At 31.2% G+C, this 7,507-nt stretch overlaps 1 non-coding gene across 1 annotated transcript; it reads right to left on the reverse strand.

Annotated features, from left to right (window-relative positions):
- Positions 1 to 224: 224 nt before the first annotated feature.
- On the reverse strand, positions 225 to 331 carry LOC133820593 (small nucleolar RNA R71). Its single transcript, XR_009886999.1, has one exon. It is a non-coding gene; the product is annotated as a small nucleolar RNA R71 (small nucleolar RNA).
- Between the last annotated feature and the right edge of the window lie 7,176 nt (positions 332 to 7,507).

Consider the following 7,507-nt stretch of genomic DNA (forward strand, 5'->3'; position numbering starts at 1 on the left):
ATAGAGAGGATCCTTACATGCATGTCAAATATGTCTTAGAAATTTGCTCAACATTTAAATTTCAAAAAATTTCTGATGAGTCGGTCAAACTAAGATTGTTTCCTTTTTCATTAAAAGACAAATCAAAAGCTTGGTTAAATTCCCTTCCCACGGGGTCTATAACTACATGGGATCAACTTTATAATAAATTCTTACTGAAATTTTTTCCTATGTCTAAAACTGATAGTCTAAGGAGAGAAATCTCCGAGTTTTTTCAAAAAGATAATGAAGAGTTTTATGAATATTGGGAAATATTTAAAGATTTATTATTAAAATGTCCTCATCATGGTTTTGAAAAATGGAGACTTGTAAAATATTTTTATGATGGTTTGACTCCCTCTAATCGTCAAATGATTCAATCTATGCATACTGGAAAAATTTTAAAATTTCAAGGACAAGAGGTGTGGGACGCCCTTGAAGATTTATCAGTTAATTCACAACAATAGAATTATTTTGATCCTAGGTCTAGGTCAACTAATTCACCAAAAAGAGGAGGAAGGTATGAAGTAAAAGAAGAAGTAGACTTAAGAACATCTTTAGATAAATTAGCGAGAAAAGTAGAAGCTTTAGCCATAAGCCAAACTATAAACTCTCCAATACAACCAAGAAAAGATGTTTGTTCTATATGTTCTAGTCCGTGCCATAATGCACAATCATGTCTTTCCTACCAAGAATCCTTTTTTGAGGAGGCCAATGCACTTCATGCTTATGGGAAACCAAATGATAGCCCATTTTCATCCACCTACAATCCAAATTGGAGAAATCATCCGAACTTTTCATGGAGACAAAACCAACCCCAAATGAATCAAGGGCACCAATACAACACACAAAACTAAGCTCATGCCCCACAAAATCAACCATATCCGCAACAAAGAAAACATTCCTTAGAAAATACTTTACAACAATTTATGCAATCCACTCAACAAATCCTACAAAATCAATCTCAATCAATTACCAAACTCGAGACACAAGTAGGAAAACTTGCCACTGCTTTAGCTGATAGAGAAAAAGGAACATTCCCTAGTCAACCTATCCCTAATCCAAAAGGTCAATATGAGATAGGAAAGTCTAGTCATAATGGAGAAGTCAAATCAATTTCAACTCTTAGGTCCGGAAAGAACATTGTCAAACCTGATTACATACCCGAGGTTGAAAACGAAAAAGAAAAAGAAAAGAGTCATCCTTCTAGTTCTAATCTTAATGACTCATCAAACAAAGAAATTCCAATCCATCCAAAAGCCCCATTCCCACAAAGATTACTTCCAATTAAAAAAGGCGGCCAATATAATGACATCTTAGAAGTTTTTAAACAAGTTAGTATCAATATCCCTTTCTTAGATGCCATTAAACAAATTCCTGCCTACTCTAAATTTTTAAAAGATCTTTGTACTGTTAAAAGAAACACTAATGTTCCTAAAAAGGCGTTTTTAACTGAACAAGCTAGTTCCATTATTCAATATAAGAGTCTTGTTAAATATAAAGATCCTGGGTGTCCCACAATTTCATGCATTATTGGTGATCATTTTATTAACAAAGTTTTACTTGATTTGGGTGCTAGTGTGAATTTATTGTCTTATTCTGTTTATAAGAAACTTGGTCTTGGTGAGCTAAAACCTACCTCTATAACTCTTCAATTAGCTGATCGTTCTGTGAAAATTCCTAGAGGCATTATAGAGGATGTTTTGATAAAAGTTGATAAATTTTATTTTCCTGCTGACTTCATTGTTTTTGATACTCAACCTGTGGAAAATATGCATGCTCAAATTCCTATCATTTTAGGTAGACCATTCTTAGCTACATCTAATGCAATCATAAATTGTCATAATGGTGTTTTGAAATTATCTTTTGGAAATATGACTGTTGAATTGAATGTATTTAATGTTGTTAAATCTGTTGAGTGTGAGGAAGTGCATGAAGTTAACATGATAGATAGTATTTGTGAAGACGATGGAAATGACTTACTTGATTTTTGTGAAAAATAATTTGGTATAAACTTGCATGATGATGTGAATTCTTTGCTAGAGTCTATACCCTTAAATGAAACCAAAAATGAGCCTTTTTCACCCTTAGATCATGTTCAATTCAATGTCTGAGTCTCCAAAGTTAGACTTTAAACCTTTACCAGAAAATTTAAAATATGCTTTTCTAGGAGAATCTGAAACCTTGCCTGTTATCATAGCATCCGCTTTAGATAAAGAACAAGAAGATAAATTGTTAGATGTCCTTAGAAAACATAAAGAAGCCATAGGTTGGACCATTGGAGACATTAAAGGAATTAGCCCATCCATATGTATGCATAGAATCCATCTAGAAGAGAATGCTAAAACCTCTCGGGAATGTCAAAGAAGGTTAAATTCAAATATGAAAGAAGTAGTTAGAGAATAGGTCATATAATTGTTAGACGTAGGTATCATTTACCCTATTTCTGATAGTCAATGGGTTAGTCCAGTTCAAGTTGTGCCTAAGAAGTCTGGGATCACAGTTGTTGAAAATGAGAAAAATGAATTAATCCCTACTAGAGTACAAACGGGGTGGAGAGTGTGCATAGATTATAGAAAGCTGTATAATGTTACTAGAAAAGACTATTTTCCATTACCTTTTTATGATCAAATGCTTGAACGATTAGCTGGCCATGCATATTATTGCTTTCTTGATGGGTATTCGGGATATAACCAAATCCTCATTGCCCCAGAAAATCAAGAAAAGACTACATTTACATGCTCTTTCGGAACTTTTGCATATCGTCGCATGCCCTTTCGATTATGCAATGCACCTGCGACTTTTCAAAGGTGTATGATTTCAATTTTTTCTGACATGGTTGAAAGATTTCTTGAAGTATTTATGGATGATTTTTCTGTGTTTGGTTCCTCTTTTGATGAATGCCTGCACCATCTTTCACTTATTTTAATTCGTTGCAAAGAGAAAAACCTTGTTCTTAACTGGGAAAAATGTTATTTTATGGTTAAAAAAAGAATTGTTTTAGGTCATGTAATCTCTTCTGAGGGAATAGAAGTTGATAAAGCAAAAGTTGATCTTATTTCAAAACTCCCCCCACCTAAAACTGGGAAATAAATTAGATCATTCTTAGGCCATGCCGGTTTTTATAGAAGATTTATAAAAGACTTTAGCAAAATTTCTCGGCCTTTATGCCATTTACTTGGAAAAGAAAATGCTTTTGTCTTTGATAATAATTGCCATGTTGCCTTTGAAAAATTAAAAAATTTGTTGACTACTGCACCCATTATTCGACCTCCTGATTGGAAAATACCTTTTGAAATAATGTGTGATGCTTCTAATTATGCTATAGGTGCTATCTTAGGAAAAAGACTTGAAAAAATACCTCATGTAATTTAATATGCTTGCAAAACTTTAAATGATGCTCAATTAAATTATTCCACAACCGAGAAAGAATTGCTTGTTGTTGTTTTTGCATTGGAGAAATTTAAGTCTTATCTGTTAGGATCTAAAATTATTGTATACTCTGATCATGCTGCATTAAAATATCTCTTATCGAAAAAAGATGCTAAGTCTCGTTTGATCCGTTGGATCCTGCTTTACAAGAATTCGACTTAGAAATATGTGATAAAAAAGGATCTGAAAATGTTGTTGCTGATCATTTATCTAGACTAGTTGTTGAAACTATACATGATTCCACTCCTATCACTGAAACTTTTCCTGATGAACAATTGATGCATGTTTCGTCCTTGCCTTGGTATGCTGATATTGTTAATTATTTGGTCACTAAAGAAATACCATCTCATTGGTCTAAGCATGATAAATCTAAATTTTATTCTGAGGTGAAAAACTTTATTTGGGATGATCCTTACTTGTTTAAATACTGTCCTGATCAAATAATTAGAAGATGCATTCCAAACTATGATCAATCTAAAATCATATCTTTTTGTCATGATCATGCATGTGGAGGACATTTTAGTGGTAAGAAAACAGCTGCTAAAGTTTTACAATGTGGTTTTTATTGGCCTACTATCTTTCATGATACATATGTTTATTGTAAAGCTTGTGAACGTTGCCAAAAGTTAGGAAGTTTAACTAAAAGAAACATGATGCCTTTAAATCCTATTCTTATTATTGACATATTTGATGTTTGGGGCATTGATTTTATGGGACCATTTCCTAACTCTTTTGGTAATCTTTATATTCTTGTTGGAGTTAATTATGTGTCTAAATGGGTTGAAGCTATTGCATGCCACACTAATGACTACAAAGTTGTGCTTCGGTTTTTAAAAGAAAATATATTTTCCCGTGTTGGTTCACCACGTGCTATCATTAGTGATAACGGTACACACTTTTGTAATAAGCCATTTGAACATTTGATGAAACAATATGGCATTACACATAAAGTCTCAACACCATATCACCCACAAACTAGTGGTCAAGTTGAAGTGTCTAATAGGGAAGTTAAGCACATTTTAGAAAAAACTGTGAATCCAACTAGGAAAGATTGGTCCTTAAGACCCACTGATGCATTATGGGCGTATCGTACCGCGTACAAAACACCCATTGGCATGTCACCTTACAGACTAGTGTATGGGAAGGCGTGCCATTTACCTATTGAGTTAGAACATAGAGCCTTTTGGGCAATTAAGCAGTTAAACTTTTCTTTAGACAAGGCAGGTGAGAGACGAAAGCTTCAACTAAATGAACTAGACGAAATTAGGAATGATGCATATGACTATTCAAAAAAGTATAAGGATCGCATGAAATTTTACCATGACAAAAATATTTTGAGAAAAGATTTTTCTCCAGGTCAGAAAGTCATTTTATACAACTCTCGTTTGCATTTATTCCTGGGAAAGTTACGCTCTAGGTGGTCCGGTCCTTACATTGTTCGTATTGTTTTTCCACATGGAGCTATTCAAATTCAAAATCCTAAAAATGGTGATGTATTTAAAGTTAATGGACAAAAATTAAAACCATTTTTAGAATTAAAAACTCATGAAGTGGATGAGATCCTCCTTGAGGACCCTGTTTACCATGCTCTTTGATTCCTATTTGATCTTGACAACTTGTGTTTTTTTTGTTTTGTTGTTTTATGTGTGATTTAATCTTTGTTAGTTGTATCTTTTACTCTCTTCGCGATGCACAATGTCGAGGTACGACCATTCTAAACTCTAAACTCTTGTCAATTTTAATTTATATTTATATTTTGACACATTAAGGACAATGCTTAAATTAAGTTTGGGGGTATCAAGTTTATATGGTTATTATCGTTATTATCATTAAGGAGAGAATGATTTATTGTGTTTATGATTTGCGTTGTTTTTAATTTTTATGTTTTGTGTTAATTTTTGTGTTTTATTTATGTTTGTTTGAAAAAAAAAATATTTATATATATGTTGTTGTTTTGTTAATTTTTTTAATTTGTTCTTTTTCATAAAAATTCAAAAAAAATGTTAATATCTAAAAAAAAAAAATTTGGTGATATTTTTCATTTTCAATGATAAAAATCTTGATTGAGTTTGAGTTTAGTTCTCTTAAAAATATGAATAATTCTTAAACTTTGTTTTTAATTATAGGATCAATTTTGCTTGTAACAAAAATTACATTTTTCATAACAAGAATACTCTTATTTCCTATAAGTTTAAGTGAAAAATTATTTTAATGAAAACCTATTTTCTAAAAGAAAAATTGACAATTTAATTAATTACATAAGCTTAACTTTTATTCATAATAATTTTTTAGATTTATTTTCATTGTGCAATTTTTGAGAAAATCCTTTTTATATCACCAATAAAAAAAATGTGTGTGTTTTAATTTTTCTTTTACTTGAGGACTAGCAAAACTTTAAGTTTGGGGGTTTGATAACTCCACAAAATAGAGTTATTTTACCACTTTTTATGTGCTAATTGTTGCTTAGTTCTTGAGTTCTTAATTGATTTATTAAGTTTTTAAGTAATTTTGCATTTATTAGTTTTATTGTAATTTTCTAGATTTTTATATGTTTTTATAGATATTTTATTGTGTTATGTTGTAATTGAATTATTTAAAATTAGTATTGTTAGTTTGAATGCTAAAAATATTATTTTATTGAAATTAAATGTTATGTAAATTAAATTTTAATTAATGTTTTCATTATGATTATGCTATAGTATGTTTTTATATGTTTTGGGGCTTATAGTTGCTTAAATAGCAAACCCCAACACTTTTATGTTTTTGGGGCTTATAGTTGCTTAGCTAGAAAACCTTATTATTTTGAGGCTGCTTAGTTAGCAAACCCCAATAGTTACCATGTACATGGGTTAGAATTATGATATATGTTATATGTTTATAGCTTATGTTTATGTATATGTTTCATGCTTGTAGTAGATTTTCCTTGCTGAGCATTAGGCTCATTCCTTTGTTTTATATGCGCAGGAAATTAGTTATGGCGGCGGGAAGATTCTTGGCGGCTTGGGATTATGTATTGAGGGAGAATGGAATCAATGGACTGCGCGAATGATTCGAGGATGAAGTTGTTTAAGTCTTTTAATTATGATTTCTATGTATTTCCGCACTTGATTTTGTAACCAATTTATTTAAGATTTAAGTTATGTTATGTTTTATTTTCAAAACAATGGGATCTCATATCCTACTCTGAATTTTATGTATTTTAACTTTTGTTTTACAGTTTTAATGAAGTTATGATTATTTCATATGTATTGTTTCTTAAAGATTAGTGTCTATGTATAGTAGTTATTAATGGTCCAAAGTATAGAATAAGTTGGGTCATTACATATAACCATTGCCGTCAGTCAATCCTCTATCGATGACTTACTAACGAGCTGGGTGCAAATTACCATTTTACCCCTCATCAGTATTTTATCCTTAACTCCCACTAAGTTCCTTATAAATTATATTTCTGTGAACTTAATCACAGAAATGAGATCTCAATCATTTAACCTTTTGAGCAAAGCAATTAAGGAAATCATATTTTCACTTCTCATACATAAGTTATAGATTTCATATCTATGAATAATACTCCCACTCAATTACACTACTAAATCTCCAAGATGTAAGTATGGGCTAGACCGTAGGGTAAGCTGGTAACGAACAAGTCAAAAGATTTAAATAATATAATTAGCATAATATTATCACTCAGAATTAATATTGACTTAACATATGGTCAATGTTGTGACATTGATTAGATTTGATAACAACGATACTTATTTATCAATCAATAATCAATATCGGTCCTAGTCCGATGTTACCAAATACATCTGATCTTATCTACTTGGTCAATGCCTTGGACAAGACATCACACCCTGAATGTGTAAGTAGATCATATCGTAGATTGCCTAATCAGTGAAAATCCAATGCACTGATCTAATGTTAGGACTCGTTCTTTTGAACATATAATTACAACTATAATCCACTGTGACCTAGTCACTATAATTGTAACTATCCATATGCTCAGTATTTTATAAATGTTTGTATTATTTCAATAATCATGTAATAAAACAAGCAAGCA

The sequence above is a fragment of the Humulus lupulus genome, chromosome 2 (assembly GCF_963169125.1).
Source record: "Humulus lupulus chromosome 2, drHumLupu1.1, whole genome shotgun sequence".
Taxonomy (NCBI): Eukaryota; Viridiplantae; Streptophyta; class Magnoliopsida; order Rosales; family Cannabaceae; genus Humulus; species Humulus lupulus.